This window comes from Callospermophilus lateralis, unplaced genomic scaffold (assembly GCF_048772815.1).
Source record: "Callospermophilus lateralis isolate mCalLat2 unplaced genomic scaffold, mCalLat2.hap1 Scaffold_63, whole genome shotgun sequence".
NCBI lineage: Eukaryota > Metazoa > Chordata > Mammalia > Rodentia > Sciuridae > Callospermophilus > Callospermophilus lateralis.
Window position 1 is genome coordinate 9,429,449 of NW_027514713.1, and position 21,493 is coordinate 9,450,941.

Below are 21,493 nucleotides of genomic sequence, written 5' to 3' on the forward strand. Positions count from 1 at the left end.
TTTAATTTTTTTTTAATGTGATGCTGAGGATCAAATCCAGTGCCTCACACAGGCTAGGGAAACGCTCTGCCACTGAACTGCAACCCCAGCCCAAATAATTACTTTTAAAATAATGTTTCTTGTCTCAGGAATGATTTTAAACTACCAATAAGAGTACGAAACCCTTCTGAGTAGGGAAAAAAAGCATGAAGTAAAAAAAGAAGGAAAGTGTGAAAATAGAATATAATCCAAGAGGGATGAGGCTAAATATGTTATAAGTCACAAATTTGGTTCTGATCATTTTGAATCTAGTGAGAAGATAGTGAAATCTCATTATGGCTACAGAATCCAAAATGTTAAAGATATGCATATCAGTTATCTGGAATTGTGACCATTCTGGCTATTGAGATAAATAAGAGTTCTCTCAGATTGGGATGAGGATGCCTCCAATATGTGAATCAAATCCTCAGTGCCACCCTTCCTGAAGAGACACACATGAGTTCCCAGGATCGGTGACTTATAGACATTGTCTATTTATGCCATGGATGAGAACAAGATTCAACTTAGTTAAACCAATTCTATGACAGGTCAATACAACATGGTCAATGTTCCTCAGGAAATATTTCAGGTTATTTTGAAATGAAGGCAGTTTATTATCTTGGAATCAATTCTCCCTAAATATTTTCATAAAACATTTTTGATACAGGTTGATGACATTGAGCATAAAATTCTTTGTGTCGAGTATTCAATTTCACACAATTGTATTTCTAGCTTCATTTTGAATACCTGGTAGTTGTCTGTACCTCGATTTCCTATGGGTATTTCTATTACCAAAACTGGATCCATTATTTCTCTCTGAACTTATTTCTCTTAGTTCTGTGACAGGGAATGACATCGTCACACATTCAGTTTCCTCAAATCTTGGAGTCAGCCTAGACTTCATTCACTTGTTCCATTCCTTCTTCTCACACAGTAAACATACAGATCCCTCCACCTTGATCTCCTTGCATCCTGAGTCTCTGTCCCTCCTTCCCAGCTCCACTGCCACTGTTTGAGTTCTTCCAGGACCTTATCTATTCTTGCCTCAACTACTGACCTATTGTCTTAGTTAGCTTACTTGGTCCTAGTCTGGTCCTTCCTCTTCTGAGTCAGTTTCTACCTAATTCCCCTTTGTATTTCTGGTGTTTACCACAGTGATTTGCAAATAGCAGGCAAGTTTCTTATTGGAGGTATTCATACGTGCATGAATGAATGTATACACAAGTGATTTTCATGAAGAGCACGGCTGTCATACTGCTTTGCAGTATCAGAAGAATTCCACCTAGACTGCTGTCAGAATTACAGAAAATAGTTGTGTAGAGTAGTAAGTAACAAATTGTGTTTCTCAGACTAAGAACTTCTTTATTTTTCAGAGGGGCAAACAACTGAGGAGAAGGCCAAAAATTTTCCCACATTTTTGTTAGTAGAAACTCCAAGAGAGGACTAAAGAAGAGGTGAAGAAGGGGAGGAGGAGAGGAGGAGATGAGCAAGCAGCCTTAGAGCAGCCAAGAAGTAAACAATAGTCTCAGGGTTAGATCACAAGGCGGAGACCTAGAAAAACAGTCAAGATTGAGATCCAGGTGTTGAGATGCTCAGGTGAGGGAGAAAAGGGAAGAAAAACTTACCAGGTACTGGGGGGTATTTGTTGGGAGGGAATAAAGGGAAGAAATTTAAATTTATCATAAGAATATCATGTGGGAATGTATAAGGGAGGCCTTAGGGAAAATTGTAAAGTAAGCACAAGGAATGTATTAAGCACATTGTGAGAAGCTCTCAGTGGTGGTAAGTGTGCAGGCTTGGCTGACGGCAATCCATCATCAGCTGGAAGTAGGATCACTTGTTTGTATCAGAGCAGAGCAGTGCCAGGAGTAGGCTAATAGTGTTAGAAATGCATGCAAACCGCATGGTGGATTTGCCTCTTCTCTGTCCACATGCAAGGAGGGAATGAACAGGAGCCTGTTGTTTCAATAAGTATCTTTATTTATGATGCTGATCCTGGCAGCTCAAAGGAAGGAGGACAAGTCTTTCAGTATGATAGCCTGCCAAAGGACTATCCTAGTCAGAAAAAATAGTTTCTGATCGGTACCAACTCCTGTTAAGTACCAAGGTTGTGAATCACAAAACAAGCTCTATCTTGCAGGACTGTACATCAACTAGCAGGGATCTGGAGCAAGAGCATTTATTTAAATAATGCTCCTAAGTCATGGAACCACCCCTTTTCTACTTCAAGGTATGTTGTTTGGCTAATGGAGAAGAGAAAATAAAAAGAGCAGAAAGGGAATGTTACTGTGTTGTTGAATATCTAATGACAGTAATAGTCACCTTAAGAGCTAACATATTAAACATTTGCTATGTTTACAGCAGTGGGCTCGGTGTGCAGCTGCATTATTTATTTTACTTATGTAATCCTTGTGACAACACTATGAGGTAGGTATAAATTGCTATTGTATAATATGGTATAATTTACCAGAACGTATCTCTTTCCAAGATAGTGGACAGTCATTTGTATTAACTCAGCGATGATGGGATTCAAGTTGGGTACACTGCTAACGTGGCTTATGGGAGATCCAGGGAAAACTGTATCACATAGACTTTTGGCGTGCTCACCTGTGAATTGCATGTATAATGGCTACTTGAAGAGTCATCTTGAGGGTTAGAGATAATGTTATACAAAGAGTCTCACACAGTGGCTAACATAGAGAAAGTACACAATAAAAGGGAATTAACGTCAGGCCCTCTCTAATTAAACTTTTTTCTGCTTTCATATTTTAAAGTCAGATTAAAATTAATTATCACTATTACCATCCTCCTCCGTATCTGCTTTTACTTTAAAGCCTACAGAAAAGGGGGGACTGTGGAGTGAAAGATTAATAGACCAGCTCATAATGAAAATGGGAGATGTTCTAATGACTTTTAGCCACTTCTGTTAAATAATAACTAGATTTTGAGCCCAAAGAGTTAATAGTGGAAACAGGTTTCCAGTTTTCTACCAGTCTATGCCTGCATGTCCATTAGAGGCTGAATCAAAAAGACAAGTTCCAGGAATCCAGGACAGAACCAGACCAGATTACTTGAAGTTAATATTTGACTTCCCAAAGCCAGGACAAAGCACAAATAAAAGAGAGATCAAGCCACAGGCAGTCCTGATTACACATGTTCTACACTAGACTCAGGTGATCTTAGTTGAATTAAGGGGTGGGGGGGATGGGAACTGGTTTTTGAAAGTTTCAGGAGGTCAAAGAGTATTTGAGTTTTTCTAGGAAAATGAACAGCAGAAGTGGTAAACAGTGACATAAGGTGGAACTGTCTCACAAAAGAATCCACAGTACTACTAATGTATATCACTTACAGCATCCTGGGGAAGCTATAGACTTTTTCTGGGGCTTGGTCTTAATTGCCTTCTAATGAAGATTTGATTTAATTTGCTTGTTCTCTCTCATTATTGTTTTTTCTTTTCCTACATTGGCCTTGTTTTTAATTTCATAGTGTTGAAATGTTCCAAGCTTAATATTCTCAGTCCTGCAGCTGAGCTCTTCAAAAGAAGTACTATGCTAATCACACAAGTAATTTAACTAGACACGAGGGGACCCAGTGTTATAACACCTGCTGGTGGGTATATTTTATGTGCTACTCTACTCAACGAAAGGTGTGATGGAGGGGTTTGGGAGAAGCAAAGTGGTATCCATGTTCATAAGTCTGTCCTACTCCTGTTCTCTTAATTTGCTTTTGCTTTGCTAAAAACATCTTTAGGCTTTTAAAAAATGTTTTTAAATTAAAAAAATCTTTATGTCAAATAGCACATACACCTTGTGTAGAGAGTCAAGGAGTTTTATGAGGCTCCTTGCGAAAAAGGACAGTCCCTGCCCATGAGGCTCCCTCACCTTCATGTTTCCTGCTGCCCACAGGAAAACACTTTTCCCTGTTTTTAAATATTTTTGTGGCCATTCTGTGTCTGGACATCTGTAAGTAACTGATTTTTGTTTTAGCCATTATCTACTGTTTTCTCTCTTCAGAAGGTGAAGTGTCAGCTCTTTTTCGCTCTCCTCCATGGTCGGTTGCCCCAATCCCATACCCAGACATCATCTCTCAGTATAGTTTTACAATATCTTAGGGGTCTGGTTGGGTTGGGTCCACATTTGGCATTCAAATAACTGCAGCTGTACAAATGCTGGTTATACCTGAGTAATATGGGACCCTCTGATTATTTTTCTTTGCAGGTGCAATGTTTTGCTTTTCCTGGAACTAATGATTATTGTCTTTGTTGATAATTCTTTTTATGTATTTATCAGAAAGTTAACCTTATGTTCTCTCCAAGTTATCTAAATGTTTTATGAACACAAGTTACTCTTATCAGCTTCCTCTTTGGGAAGTAACTTTCATAGGAACTTGTAAGTTACTTATGTTTGGACGGTGGCTCTCCAGGCCTGCTGCATGGAGTCCTGTCTCATCTCGTCCTGGGAGTTATTTCTGATTGTGTGAAAAACCTGTTCTCTCTGGAATATTGTATGTGTGTGTCTGCTTGTCCTCCTACTGGCCTGAAATTGTACAACAATGCACTGTTGTGTGGGACAGTTTTCATCCATTGCACCGGGCATTCCCTTTGGAAAACTGTCTCCTTCAGTTCTGTTAATCATTTTTGAACTGGATTTTGATTTCCTCCCACGACCTTCTCTTTTGGAACACACTTAATATTCTAGATACCAAATCCTCTAATTTTCTTATTTTTGTTCTGCTATTTACTACCTTTGTTATGATTCTACTTTCTGAGAGATTTCCTTAGTGTTAGTTTTAGTCTTTCTGTTGTTTTTAATTTCTATCTTTTCAATTTTTAAGCTTCCACTTTTTGAAGGTTTAACTTATATACAACAAAACTCTCTTAAGAGAACAATTTGGTAAGTTTGACAATGTATAGACAATGAATTTCTGAGCCATTTCAATTATACCAAAATGTTTCCTTGTGTGTCTTTTCAGGATTTCACTGTACATCTTTTTCATCTTTTAATGTTATCTATTCTATATTTAAATTGATTTCTTATACATAGCATATAGTTGGGTCTTTTTTTCTTATTTTCCATATAAACTGACAATTTCTAATTTTTAATTGGAGTGTTTGGATATTTTATTTAATTAGTTTTCTGTCTGATTGGGTTTCTTATTTTTTAGTTTTTTAATTTTTAATTTTTTTCTTTAAAGTTATACATGAAAGTAGAATGTATTTTGATATGTTAAACATACATGGAATATAAATTCTCATTCTTGTGGTTGTATATGATGTGGAATTATACTGGTCATATATTCATGTATGAACATAGGAAAGTCTTTCCTAGTCCCAACCTCCCTCCTTTCCCTTCATTCCTCCTTTTGGTTAATACTCCGTTTGTATGTATACCACATTTTTAAAAAAATTAATATACTTTTATTTTTTAATTTGTTCTAATTATTTACACATGACAGTAGATGCATTTTGATGCATTGTACCCAAATGGAGAACAACTTCTCCTTCCTCTGGTTGAACATGGTGCAGAATTATACCAGCAGTGTAATCATACATGTATGTAGAGTAATAATGTCTATCTCATTCCACCATCCTTCCCATCCCTATGCCCCCTCCCCTCCCCTCACTTCTTTCTGCACAATTTAAAGTTGTTCCTTCATTCTTTCTTACCCATCCCTCCCATTATAGATTGGCATCCGCTTATCAGAGAAAACATTCAGCCTTTGGTTTTTTGGATTTGGCTTCTTTTGCTTAATATGATCTTCTTCGGCTCCATCCATTTACCTGCAAATGCCAAAATTTCATTCTTCTTTAAGGTTTAGTAATATTCCATTGTGTATCATATTTTCTTTATCCATTCATCTGTTGAAAGGCATCTAGTTTTGTTCCATAGTTTAGCTATTGTAAATCGAGCTGCTATGAACACTGACGTGGCTGCATCACTGTAGTATGTTGATTTTAAGTCCTTTGGGTATGAAACTAAGGAGTAGGACTGCTGAGTCAAATGATGGTTCCATTCCAAGTTTTCTCATACTGCTTTCCATAGTGGTTGCACCAATTTGCAGTCTAACCAACAATGTATGAGTGTACCTTTATCCCTACATCCTTGCCAACATTTATTATTGCTTGTTTTTCTTGATAATTGCCATTCTGACTGGAGTGAGATGAAATCTCAATGTAATTTTAATTTGCATTTTTCTAATTACTAGAGATGTTGAACATTTTTTCATATATTTGATGACTGATCATATTTCTTCTTCTGTGAAGTGTCTGTTCAGTTTCTTAGCCCATTTATTGATTGGGTTATTTGTTTTGTTTTGGTGTTAAGTTTTTTGAGTTCTTTATATATTCTAGAGATAACTGCTCTGAGGTGCATGTGGTAAAGATTTTCTCCATTCTGTAGGTTCTCTCTTCATGTTATTGATTATTTCCTTTGCTGTGAAGCAGCTTTTTAGTTTAATTCCATCCCATTTATTAATTATTGATTTTACTTTTTACACTTTCAGCATCTTGTTAAGGAATTTGGTTTCTAAGACAACAAGATGGAGATTTCTGGTAGGGTTTAAATTAACCATTATGTTGGTTTTCTATTTGTCCCAAATAATTATTGTTCATCTTTCCTATTTTCTGTCTTTGATGAATTGAATATTTTTAGTATTTCATTTCATTTTCACTGTTATTTACTGTTACCCTACTACCATCTTTTAATTTTTTTCCAGAACTCATTTTAAAATTTCTGAATAATCTTTTTTTATACTAACATATTTTTTTGCATGAATATATTTTTCTTTTATCTCTACAAATATGTTAATAATTTTTCAAGTTTTCTTCTCCTTATGCATTCTCTTCAGTATGTTTTCCTCCCTCTGATTTGTCTTTCTTTAAAAGTTTTTTCAATGGATAAAAATTATATCTATTCAAGTTGTACAACATGGTATTTGTAAATATGCATACATTATGAAAGGGCTTAATCAAGCTAATCAATGTATTACTCATGTACTTATCAGTTATTTTTGGTAAGCGTACTTCTTGCCTGCGGCCTGTGCAGGCGATGGAAGCTAGGTTCCCCTGCGTGCAGTGGACTGGCTGAGAAATATGATGAAAAATCACTCAACACAGAAAATAGTTTTAAAGAGAGTCGGGTGGAATGGCTCTTTAACCTTAAGGGCTGACCTTCCATACTGGAAAGAGAGAGTGAGAGCTTGGGTTTGCTTTATTGATATGGGGGAACTTCAAAGGCTTTCTACAGAATGTTCTTGTCCAATTAAGGTAGGAGGTGAACTGTCCAGTTCCCCGTGGTTCACACCCAACTCTGGAGCTACGAGATCTGATTTCTTAGCTCAGCAAAGACAGAGGTCACATGCATTGTGTAATCCATTAAGTGGGAGGAGCCACAAAGTTGACTTGCAGTGCCAAACCAAAATCTCCTGGGCTCAAGGCTGAGTAAAGACGCTAAATAGCTCAGGAGTGGCTTCCCACACATACTTAAAAATCTACTTTTTCAGAAACTTTCAAGTACACAATACATTAACTGTAGTCTCCAAATGTGCTCTACATTTGATCTTTTGACCTTGTTCTGGTCTAACTGAAATTTTGTAAAAGGGATCCATGCCACTGCCAATCTCTGCTAACCACCATCCTACTCTGCTTCTGTGAGTTCAACTTCTTTAGATTCTATATATAATTGAGATCCTGTGGTACTTGTCTTTCGTTTCTAACTTAATGTACTTAACATTCTCCAGGTTCATTCATATTGTTGGAAATAACAGAATTTCCTCGTAAGGCTGAGTAATATTCCATTGTGTGTATATATAGCACATTCATCCCTTGTGGGGCCCAGCTGGATTCCACATCTTGACTATTATCAATAATGCTGTGGTTAACATGGGAGTGCAGATTTCTCTTGACAGGCTGATTTTATTTCCTTTGAATATATTCCCAGTTGGGGTTGCTGGATCAAATGGTAGTTCTATGTTTTAAATCCATTTTTAAATTTATAAGAGACTCAAATGCAATGGGGTATTCCAGTTTAGATGGTGACCTACCAACAAAATTGGATCTTCTCTTCTTGGGACTTTATAGGGTGAGACACAAGGCCATGGTTTAAATAAGTGTCTTTCAAAGGCCTATTGTTTTAAGGGCTTGGTCCCCAGCCTGTAACACTATTAGGAGGTGGTGGAAACTATAGGAACTTGGGCCTAATAGAAAGAAGTTTGGTGTGCCCTTGAGAGGGATATTGGGACCCTGGCTTCTCCTCTTTCTCTCTTTAGTGTCCCATCCACCATGAGATGAGCAGCTTTCTCTACCACATGCTCCTGCCATGTTGTACTTACCTTATCACAGGCCCCAAATCAACCTGTTCCCTGACCATGGACTGAAATCTCTGAAATTGTGAGCCAAAATAAACCTTTCCTCCTTCAAGATTGATTATCTCAGGTATTTGGTCACAGTGTTGGAAAGGTATTTTTAACACAAACAGCAAGAGGCCAAATGGCAACAGAAGTAGAGGGAGAACAAAACTGAAGAGGGGTGAGACACAAGGAAGCTGAGTCACAAAAATGAATGAACAGCTTATGGTTGTCTCAGGGAATAACAAACAAGAAATCTGGTGGGCTACTGGGACTTCTGTCTTATGAATGGGGATAAATGACTTTACAAGTTTCCGAAATCAAATTGAGTGAGTACTGAAAATAGTTTTCTACTTCGTTGTGCACCCTTATAACCATTCCTACTGTAATGGTTAAACTGAGCACTTGTATGTTGTAGCCTAAGGTTGCTAGAAGGCTTAACTAGTTGAAATAATTAGTAGACAGTACAAAAATCTACATTTTAGGCTTAAAGTTTCATAAAAATCTCCTTTCTCTCTGAGTGCCAATAAAACCCATAGATACCAAGGGTGTGTTCTGTGGTTAGAGCATTCGTATTTAAATCCTGTGTGACCTTGGGTGTATTGCTGAACTTCTCTGTGCTTCATTTCCTTATGAAGATAATAATCAAAATTTCTATTTAGGAGAAGTTCATGCTGACAATGTGGTTGGAAGGGGAGCTTTACACTGAGTTTGCACACACTTTTCAAAAAAGTGAATTGTCCATATCAAAGACTAGGGAATGGGTGATGGTGATTGTTTGTGTATGTATGTGTTAGAGACATTCATTGGTGCCATTGTTCATAATAATGGACATCATAGTTTGTTCTTTTTTTTTTAAATTGTAGATGGACACAATACCTTTATTTTACTTATTTATTTTTTGTGTGGTGCTGAAGATGGAGCCCAGTGCCTCACATGTGCTAGGCAGGTGAGCTACAACCCACCCCCACTATCACAATTTCTTGTGAGGGCTAAATTAAATGATAGATTTTAAAAGTTTAACATAATGGCTAGTAATAAATATTTTATATATTATTAGTAATTAATATTAGATTATCCTAATATTTTTATTATCAGCAAATGGAGGAAAGGAATTGACAAGGAGAAGCCAGAATTTCTTGAAATGACAAGAAGAAGCAGGTCCTGGTGTCTATGTTGGTTTTGACCAGCACTTAATAAACCTTTGCTACACACCTGTGATTGAATGAGTGGCTAGCCGTCTGTTTGCATGTCCAAATCCTGCCTCTTCAGCTCTCTGGAGGGCTCCTCTTCTGTGATTGCTGCCTGTGCTTGAAACTGCCTACTGAACTTTTGCTCTATTACTGTGTCATGACCTCTGGCAGCTGTATTTCTAGGGGGCTGTCTTTATATTGTATGCACTGACTGGCTCCTAAAGACTCTGCAGCTGATTCTTACATTTTTATCCTGTCAGCAAAGTTCAGGTTTAACTCCCAGTGGCCAGGCATCCTATTTTTCCCCCCTGCACTGCTTCCTGCATCAAGTCTTCATTTGTTTTTCAAATTGCATCATGCCTCTATGTGGGGCTGAGGCATCGTATAGGATGACATCTATATGATGGGGTTGACGTGCCTATGAAAACACAGCCCCTAATGTAGATAAGACAGGAGACATTTTGTGATTTTCACAGCAGTCTGTGGGTGAGGGTACAGTGCAATCGTACGATTAATAGCATTTTACAAAATGTATTTCTCTTATTGTTCATCCAGAAGTTCTCATGAGCTATCATGCAAGTTGAGATGTAGTTTTTAAAAGTCTTTGCTGCTGAAGCTTCAAGAACAAGTGCTGTCCAAGGCAGAATTAAGGCATCTGTTTGCCTGCTCCAGCTGTTTCAGGTAGCTCGACGTTCCCATGCACCAACCTGCAGGCCTGGGCTTGTGCTGAGTTTATTTCTCTCTCATTCCTCAACCTCACCATCACTCCGTCTTTTCAACTTCTTGCTGTTACCTTGTTATATTTGGTGTAGCTTTAGTTTAGTTTTTCTGAGTGGGTTTCATCTTGGTTTGTTCCTTTATCTCCATGAATACAGCCTTGACTGTGGTCCTTAGAAAGAATTTCTCTTTGACCCTTCAATGAGCTCTCCATCCATCTTGCCCTGGCCCTGGGTTGGAAGTGGTGATGTCAGTCATTCTCCAAGTTTGAAGGACTTGGCTGGCATTGAGATCACAACTCTCATAGATCAACTTTCACATAACCAATATAATCCCATGGATATAGCCAGATTTTGCAAAAAATCCTACCATACTAGGAATATATGTGTATTTTTTGGTAACAAGGATTGAACCCAGGGGTGCTTGAACCCAGCCATATCCCCAGTCCTTTTTGATATTTTATTTTGAGACAGGGTCTTGCTCAGCTGGTCAGGGTCTCACCAAGTTTCTGAGGCCGGCATGGAATCTGCAGTCCTTCTGTATCAGCGTCCCAAATTGCTGGGATTACAGCACACTTGGAATATTTTGATTCTTTCTCTGCTATTTAAGAAGACAAATAGAAACATTAGTGAAAGTTCCCTTAATAAGATACCTTTAAATCCAGTGTAATTTATAAATTTCATTACTATTATGGTTTGGATGTGAGGTGCCCCCCAAAAGCTCACCTGTGAGACAATGAAAGTAAGTTCAGAAGAGAAATGATTGGGTTGTGAGAGTCTTAACCCAATCAGTGAATTAATCCCCAGTTTGGGATTAACTAGGTGGTAACAGAAGTGGTAGGGTGTGCCTGGAGGAGATGGGAATTGGGAATGTGGTTTTGTAGTGTATATTTGTACCTGGGATGGAGACCTCTCTCTCTGCTTGCAGATCATTATGTGAGCTGCTTCTCTGTGCCACTTTTAGTCACAGCAGTGAAAAAGCTGACTGAAATAATTATTGTGCATGGCAAATTATTTAAGTTGTTCTTCATAGTTGATAAAGACTCCTCAGTGAATTTTAAAAACATTTTTGAAAGAAATTACATTCTTTCTATCAGTGTTCTGTACCTGAGAAAATCAATATGTAAAAAAATAAAAAAAATAAAAAATAAATAAAAATAGGAGCAAGGTGGGATTTCACTGATTGAATTAGGTTTGGGATCCAGAACTCAACCTCTTCAGTGTTCTTTAGGCCCTAAAGTCCCTCCATAAATTCCTTAGGGCTCTGCACAAGACAATTGGAAAACCTGGCGGCCTCCATTACATCTTAAACTACACACAATGATTGCATGGAGTTGAAATCAATGAATGGTGACAGAAAAATACTGTTTGGAACATTGGAACAGGACTCTTGTGCGCTGCTTTGCTCCATTATCACCATGTCTCTAGGCAGTTTGGCAATTTTCCCAGCTCTTCTCCTGTGACTCACAATACGACCCAGAAGACAGTGGTGCCTGGTCAGCTGTCCTCTCCATCCTCACTGCCCTCGACTCTGTCCAGCACAGCCTCCCTGCTTGACTCCTGTCTCAGTGATTGTCCATGCATCCACTTCACTGCGCCCACTGACCCTCTCTTCTCCTGCCAATAAACCCCATTATATCACCCCCACCATGATTTCCCTGCCCCCTGTGTTCTTTTACCTTGGTTGATGGCATCATTACCCTCCCCTTGCTCTCTGACTCATCCTCTCTGATTATTCCAGATCACCTACCCTCCACTTCAAATTAGTCACCAACTCTTATTAATTCTAGGTCCAAACGCCTCTCAAGTGTGACACTATCATCTTTTCTCTAGGCCATTAACTTCTTACACACAGCGTTGAATATAGTCCATACTCAGAAAAGCTTGCTGAATGTAGAATATTAGTTTCATCTTTTCCAAATGTCTGTGCCATTTTTCTGGTACCCCCAACTGGCTTATTTATATTCTTTGAGGTTTTAATCTCATGTTTGGATAAAGATATTTAATTATTTTCTATGCTATTATTTAATTATTTTCTATGATATTTATGGTGGGCTGCTTTTGAGAGATGAATAGTTGTAAGCTTAAGGTGGGATTTTCATGTGATATAGAGCAAAACTTAGTAATTGAACTCAATGATATTTTGTAGAAAAGCAGTTCTCAACCTTGGTTTTGTTTTGATTAGGTATTTCATATATCAGAAGGAGAGGAAGAACTGAAATAACAGTGTGCTTAGAATTGTGTATGGTTGAAAGCCATTTTTATATTGCAGTCAATCCAAAATCTGGGATTGCCCCTGGGAGTCTGACATAGTTGATGTCAGCTGATGTGTATACCTTAACCTCCTAGTGTCTCAGTTTCCTCATCCGTAAAGTGGGTATCTTCCTGTTACACAGATGAATGGTAGTGGATCACAGGAATGTGAAGTTAATTGTATAATTAATGCAAAATTCCTAGCATGGGGCATTGCTAAAAGTAAGCCCTCAGTAACTAGGAAGTTTTAGAGTCAATCCAGAGAAGATACTTTGAAAAACCTCACAGCTTATCAGACTTACCTGATCCATAAATGAATTAAGTTTGACTTACATAGTATTTTTGTTTCTTTTTAAATGAATCAGTTCCCAAGAGTTAAAATTGAAAGATATTGTAAAAACACATTTCAGTTTTCTTTTTAAAAATTGGAGGGTTTGGCAACAATGCTTGAAAGTGGTTAAAAAATCAAGTTAATCTTAGTTAATACCACTATTAGTTTACACCAAGTGTACATTGTGTTTTTAGTACCAGTTGGTTTTCAACTCCTGGTCTATAGTTTTGGTGAACCTGTCCAGTTATTTGGGGATTTAAAAATTAGATTGCAATGACAGTAACTTTTGTGATGGTAATGTCTATTCATAGAGCCAGCATAAGTCACAAGCTTCTGATGGACTCACTAAACATCTACTATTTGAGAAACTGTGGTAGGCAGGAGCCTCTCCTTGGGAAAGAGCCTGTTCTTGTCCACAGGTAGCTCATTGTTTAGTTAGAAGGAGAGACAGCACACACGTTACCATGTGTCAGGGAATAATGTGGTTTATTAGTCCAGTTATAATGGGGCAGGGGCTGTGGGGCTAGAGGCAGGAGATTTACTTGGATAGAATCTGGGGGGGGGCGGCAGTACAGTGTTCTTGAAGGGGTTCTTTCATACAGCAAATACATTTATAGACATGAAGTAGAGGAGCTGAGGGATGTGCTGGGCACACAGAACCTGCCCTTGATGAACGTGGAGTCCCCTGGGGGAGATGTGAACAAGGGGGACCAGCAAAGTGTGATGAAGAGTACAAGAGGAATATGTGCCAGATAATTTAGTCCAGTGATCAATTCTACCTGAGATTAGGGAATGAGGAATTCAGAGTTAGGGGACTTCAAAGAGGAAATAGCTCCTGAATTTGGAATTTAAGTGGTATGTGCTGAGGTAATGAGTAAGGATTAAGAGAGAATTTCAGGTAGATTAAACCAAAGAAAATAAGCCATGTTAACTGGATTTCAAAGGAAGTATAGGGTTTAATAGTTATAAATGGAAATTTGGCATTCTCGTTGGGAAGAACAGCAATGATGAAGTTGCTACCTGTTGCAGTAGCCACCTGATTATCCAAAAGATTTGCGTGATATCTTCCCCTCACCATCTCCCATTCTAGTAACTAAAATCTACAACAAAAGGGAAACTATTATAAAAGAAGATTTAGTAAAAACCTGAATGAGGTATGTGTTCAACACTAGTTATAAATTTAACGTTCTACAAATTCTCATTCACTCCTTATAACAATGCTATGTGGAATGTTTTATTCCTGTTTTACAGTTGAAATAACAGAGACTCAGTGGAGAAGACTCTTGCAAAGTCATGTAATGAGTAAGTGGCAGGTCCAAGGTCTGAGCCCAGGAGCTTCCAGATTCAACATCAGTACTGCCTCCAACAAATGCATCATGTGGCCTCACATTTTTGTATTATCTTATAAAATGCTCTCATGAGATATGGTTGTTAATATAGGTGTCCCAAGTTGCCATCACATATCCCAAATCTGAGTTGTAATGAAAGGAACAAATTAAAGACATGCACGCCCCAGAAATACGTTTCTTTCCAATTCAGTCATGAAAATTCAGCTTTTATACAGTGAAAAGCTCACTGTTGCAAAATTAGGCAGCCACAATTGTAAATGACACTGTGTTCCTTTTCTTATCTGCTCGTAAAAGATGATCTAATCTTAGATTAGAAAAATATTTTAGTATCACCTCTCATGGGAACATAAAAAATTAAATTCATAAATTTATGCACCACTGTGAATTCTTTATGACTGTCAATTGCTTCCTTCAGGCAGTGAGCCAATGTTTATTAAATAGCTACAATGGGCAGAGTACTTTTTGAGGCTTTTTTGGGAAGTTTCAAAGAACTGAGCTGTAGACATGATTTCCATCAGAAGACAGTTATGATCTAATGAAGGAGACGGGCAAAAAATATAAAAATAGAGGAGAGCATTAGTACACACATAATTATATGATGTGCGATCATGTATGTATCACTGTAAAACAATGATGATTATCACTGTGGTAGATACATGTCTAGGGATTATAAGAATGGCCAGAATTAAGTGGGAATATTCTTCACAGACTGAACATGCTAGTCAGTTCTGAGAAAGATTTAGGGGAAACTTTTTAAAATTGGAAATCAAAGGAGTCTGTTGAGTTTAAATGCTTATTAGACATTTTAATGACTTCTTTCAAGCATTGTGACTTTTGGTTTTTCCACATTATAAAGTCTCTGATAAATAAGTGATGCCAAATAGAAAATTTTTCATTCAAACCAATTTAACATGCAATCTTTAACATTCTCAGCAGAGCTTATAAACTTTGTTCTTTTTCACTAAAATTTAAATAAAAAGAGATAACTTGAAGGCCAGAAGAGATGAATGAAGTGCTACATAGAATCACCAAAACGAATATTTATGATATTCTGATAAAATATCTCATATTAATTCCTCATTAGAACATTCATTATTTTGATTTAATAGCAAAATCAGGCATTATATTGATGTCATACTTCAGTGAACAATACATTGAAGCAGAAACTATTCTCTGAGTCTTTTCTGATTTTGGATGCAGCTATGAATAATTACTAATTAAGAATTAATAGTCATATTCAAAGTAGTTGAATCTGCAGTAGTAATGGTATATGGTTCACGTTAGTCATGGAATGTAGTAACTTTGCAATTGGGTTTTGAATTCTGAAAACCTTTAAATTTATTTACATACTAGGATTTAACTCAAGGGCACTTTCCGAGTAAGCTACTTCCCCAGTCTTTTGTATTTTTAATTTTGAGAGAGTGTCTCACTAAGTTGCCCAGGCTGCCCTCCAACTTGCAATTCTCTTGCCTAAACCTTCTGAATCACTGGGATTATGGATGTTCACCACCACACCTGGAATGAAAGGCTTTCTTTTTACTGTTCTACTCCATGTTACTAGAAAAACATGAGGAAAATTATCATGCAATTGCATAAATGCTAGATGAAAATGGAGTTATGGTTCTGTTTCTGACTTAGAAAATGATTAGTTCTTATCTTGAACAAATATTTATATCTTTGAGCATTTATTCTTTCATTTATTAAATAATTTTTGAATGAAGGTCTACAACATACTAGATGATAAAATAAGAAATAGCCCTTACATTATTAGAACTTTTATAATGTATAGAAAATAAGTAAATACAAATAAAAACGTAATTTCAGATTGTGGAAGATTTTGAAGGTTGCTACGAGAGAGAACCAGGGAGTTGATGGTGAGCCAATTTTAGACTGACTGGTTAATTTGTTGAGTTAGTTAGGAAGTTCTCTCTGAGGAAGGTACATTTGAGCAGAGATTCCAGATGACCAATTGGAGGAGCAGGACAATTTCAAAAGAAAAGGGGATGGTTGAGCCAGACCAGGGAACAAAACATATAGAGATGCTAGATTCTAAAGAAATCTCAAGGAAATTGATATGGTTGTAACTTAAGAAATAAAGAAGACAGTGCTCATGCATTGGATGAGGTTTGGGAAGCTGGTTCAGTGAAGAGCTTCTCAAATCTTAGTCACATCTAGGGGATTGGATTTTTGTTGTCATGCCCTAGGAACTCATTCAGTTTTAGCTGAGGGATGACAAGAGACTTAAGCCTACTGTGTGGAGAATGGTTTGAAGGGAGACCAAAGGAAGCAGGGAAACAGGAGAAAGAGACTTAAAATATTAACCTGGTGACACATGATGATGACGGACTTATAGTGATGACAGTGCAGTGGAAACCACCCAAGATGTCTCATCGAATCAGAATGGACAAAATTCATTAATAAATCTAATACATGGATAAAAGAGATGGGGGTATCAAATTGACTGTCAGGGTTCTAATTTGAGTTTCAAATGCCATTCCTGAGATTGACAAGTCTTAGAGCAATGATAATACTTATTCCACAATGCTGCCTTGAGATGGATTCTGGAAAGGTCTGTACATTTCCTGAGATTTGTTAACATATAAACAGGATCTGTTTCTAGAAATTATATTCCAGTTTGTCATAACATATATCAAAGACATTGTTACCAATACTTATAAGGGTAATAACAACCTTTTATCTTAGACTTTTTATTTTTTAGAACAAATTTAGGTTCATAGCAATATTGAGTGGAATATACAGAGTGCACCCATATATCCCTTGCCCCCACATAAGCATAGCCTTTTCCTTATTGACATTCCCCACAAGGGGGGTTCCATCTGTTAAACTAGTGGATCTTTGTGATGCATCATTTTACCCAGTGTCCATGATATTGAACATTCTATGGTATTGGTAATATTAATTTTGATAAAAATGGCATCCACCATTATAATATCATACAAAATAGTTTCCACTGCCCTCAAAATCCTTTTTACTCCACTTATTCATCCCTCTCTACCACAAATTGTTGTCAGTGACTTATCTTTTTACTATCTCCAGAGTTTGCCTCTTCCAGAATGCCACATAGTTGGAATCATATTGTCTTTAGCCTTTTTCAGATTGGCTTCTTTCAATTAGCAATATGTATTTAAGTTTTATCATGTCTTTTCGTGGCTTGATAGATCATTTCTTTTTCCCCTGAATAATCTTCTATTGCCTGGATGTACCACAGTTTATCACATCACCCACTGAAGGGTACTTTGGTAACTTCCAAGTTTTTAGAAATTATAAATAAACGCATTAGAAAGATCTGTGCATAGTGTGTGTGTGAGTGTGTGTGAGTGAACATAAGTTTGAAACTCCTTGGAAAGTATTAAGAAATATAATCACTAGATAATATGGTAAGAGTATGGTTAGCTTGTAAGAAATTTCTAAACTGTCTTCCAAATTGGCTGTACCAGTTTGTATTCCCACCAGCAATAAATGAGGGTTCCTGTTCCTCCATAGCCTCACCAGAATTGGTGGTAGTAGTGTTTTGGATATTGGTCGTTCTGATAGGTATGTAGTGTTTACTGATTTTTGCTTTTATTTGCACTTTACAAAATTAAAAATATAAGATGATAGATTACTTTTTTTTCCACTGGGAAGTAACATCTTGGAAAAATTTGAATGTTAAATAATACATACTACTGAATTGTAGTGGAAAGAGTGGATTTAGAATTTGTACTCCAATTTAGAAGTAGCAAATCTCTGGAAGAAGATGATACTTAAATACCAATTTTAGACTAAGAAAATTGACTAAAGGGACTTAACATATAAGTAAATTGGCCCAAAAAGCCCACTGAAGGACCTTCTCCTCTTTCCTTGTAAAAAATTACTACTATTAAAGATATGCTATTTTAGAAATTGTATGATATTTGAGGTGAATCCCTCTCTAAACAAGTCCTTTGGGAGATAGAGCAACAGTACGGTATATTAGAATTTGAGGAGAATTTGGGGAATAAATAAAGGATGGTTATGTGATTCAGAAAGGACAACCATGTATTCAATTCTGGAAACATCATTCATCTTTCCTCTGCTGAACAGTGAGAACTAGAACTATGTTCTTGTGTTAAAAAAATCTTAGAAAAAAAATATACATGGGGCATCATCTTTGTTATAGGGAAATACAGCCATCTAATTAATGGCCTTTGAGGTAGAGAGATCCATGGGGACGTGGCAGTTTCCTTTGGTGCCTTGTGGCTTTTGTTAAGTGAAAGCTCAGAGTAAAGTCTTAATTAGGTCAGTTTAAAAGCTTAGATTTGCTTAATTTTAACTACTGTCAGACAAATATGCTTCAAGCAAGTGGAATGAACATTCAAATGTTTCAGGACAGCCTCAACAAATGCTCCAGGGATAACATAGACTTTTAGGGGAAGCTGAGACCAAGTCTGCAAACTTAATCAGGAGAGTCTGAAGCTCAGGTGCAGACCTTTGGCCTCATGTAAAGAAGTGTCCTCAAGTAGGACTGGGGCTGGGAGGGATTGGAATGCAGCAATGACCAAACAGGAAAAGTAGTCAGACCTGAGGAGCAGAAGGGAGCCTGGGAACTCAGACTTGAACTCACTGTGAATCCGGTGTGGAGAGGGCTTGGGTATCCCACAAGACTTAGCTGGTGCAATTGAGAATGTGTCTCAGCTTACGATGAGATCTCAATAAAAAAGAACAGATATTACAGATAATAACAAGTGTTGCAAAGGATGTGAAGAAAATAGAACCCTATTATATTGCTGGTTTGGAAAACAGTTTGGCAGTTCTTCAAATTGTTAAACATGGAGTTATCAAATGAACCAGCATTTCCACTTTTGGATGTGAACCCAAGAAAAATGGAAATATATGTCCACACAAAAATGTCCATAGCAGTATTATTCATAAGAGCCAAAAAGTCTATCAGCTAATGAATGAATAAATCAAATGTGATATATCCATATAATGGAATCTTACTAGACAATTAAAAAATGAAGTACTGGTGCCTGCTACGACATGGATATATCAGGAAAACATTATGCAAAGTGAAAGAAGCCAGTCACATAGAAACATGTATTATATACTTCCATTTATATAAAATATCCAAAATCCAGAACAGACAAATAAGTAGGGATAGAAAACAAATTAGTGGTTTCCTAGGGCTTAGGGTTTATGTTAGAGTCAAGGGTGACAGCTAAGGGAGTGGAGTTTCTTTGGGAGATGAGAAAGTGTTCTGAAATTAATTGTAGTGATGGATGCACAACTCTGTGAGTATACTAAAAGCTATTGAATTGTATGCTTTGAAAAATGAGTTGTGTGGTATGCAAATTGTAGCTATATATCATTCTCTCCAAAATGAATGTCTCAGCCAATTTCATATCTTAGTTTAATACTTTAATCTGACAACAGTGAGAAGAACAGTTTCTCCAGAAAGGGAGTAAAGAGAGTGGACAACATCACCACCATTTTTATCTCAATAAAGACATTGTATAATTATAGGTATTAATTTTTCTGGATTAATTTGGCATAAACTCTGAGGCTACTAGCAGTCAAAATCTTTTTTTTTTTAAAGACAACTAAAAGCCCAAATTGAAATTATGTCAGGTGTTTCAGAGCAAAATTGGGAAAAAGTTGAAAATGCCCATTCTGTAAAACAACTTACTGGTAGTCCTCAATTTATGGTAGTTCGATTTAAGATTTTTCAACCTTATTATGGTGTGAAGAAAACACACATTGGGTAGAAACTGACTTTGAACGTTGATGTTTTACTGGGCTGGTGATAGGTGGTCTCATGCCTCTGGGCGGAGGCAGTGAGCCACAGCTCCTAGGTAGTCACATTACCAAGAGGGGCACTGGCTGACATTCTTCAGTGTGCTATGTCACCAGCAGTTTTTGGATATTTTTAAAATTCCACAATGTCTTTAAAATGCTCATCCGTGCCCCCTGTACTTATACAACCATTCTTTTCACTTTCAGTACATTATTGAATATATTACACAAACTATTCAACTCTCTGTTGTAAAATAGGCTTTGCCTTAGATGATTTTACCCAATTATATGCTAATGTTAAATGTTGTGAAGGTGAGGTTAAGCTATGGGGCATGGTAGGTTAGGGAATTAAGTGCATTTTTGACTTAGATATTTTCAGTTGATAATGGGTTTATCAGGACATAATCTCACTGGGCGTTAAGGAGCATCTGTACTGGAGGAAGAACTCAGAAGCTCAGGCCACAGAAGCTGACAGAACTAAAGACTTCCTAATATTTAATTTAAATACCAGTGCTCCCTGGATAGCCAGCTATCTTTGCAGTCACACTCATTTCACCCTGTTTGCATTTTCACCTGAGTTATTTATGATTAGCTGTATAAAATTACACTGTGGTGATTAATATCTTAAGCTTTGGAGTCAGGGATCTAGATGAAGGGTTGTCAAACTTTGTCATTTTAGACTTTGCAGGCCATTATGTGCCTGTTGTAGTTTTCTGAGCTTTGCTGCTATAGCACAAAAGAGGCACAGGCAATACAAAATCAAATGGATGTGAATGTGCTCAGTGCTACTGAACTCAAAGATGGTTACAATGGTAAATTTCAAGTTACATATATTTCATCACAATAAACATGCAAAATGAAACACATGCAGGGGCTTGGATACGGCCAGTGGATCATGGTTTCTGAATCCCTGACCTGTTCATACTAACTCACCAGCAGTATGCCTATGATGGTTTGAATACATCCCTTCCAAAATTCAGGTGATGCCACTCTGATGATATTAAGAGGTAGCGGGCCACAAGGGCTCCTCCCTCTCGAATGAGATTCAGGCGTTTACAGAAGAGGCTTCACACAGCATTTGGCTAGTTTGCCCTTTTACCTTCTGCCATGTGCGGATGCAGCAAGAAGGTCCTTGCCAGAACAAATGTCAGTTCCTCGTTCTTGGACTCCTCGGGCAGAACTGTAAGAAATTTATGTTCTTTGTAAATTATGACGTCTTGAGAATTCTGTTATAGCAGCACAAACAGACTAAGACAGAGCCCTGCTGCAAACTAGTTAACCTAACTTACGTTTTCTTTGGGGAATAGCATCTATCTTATAGGGTTATTGTGAGGTTCGATGAAATAATGAAATATTTACCAAAGTCCTGGAGGATAAGCATCTACTGGAGTGTTTGTTAAAATGCTATGATTCGAGTTTCAGGACAGGGCGCCAAAATCAGAATTTCCATGGAGAGGTATCTGGGAAGCAAAAAGAAAAAAAAACTAGAAAATTTTGAGAAGCACTTAAGAAAAATGT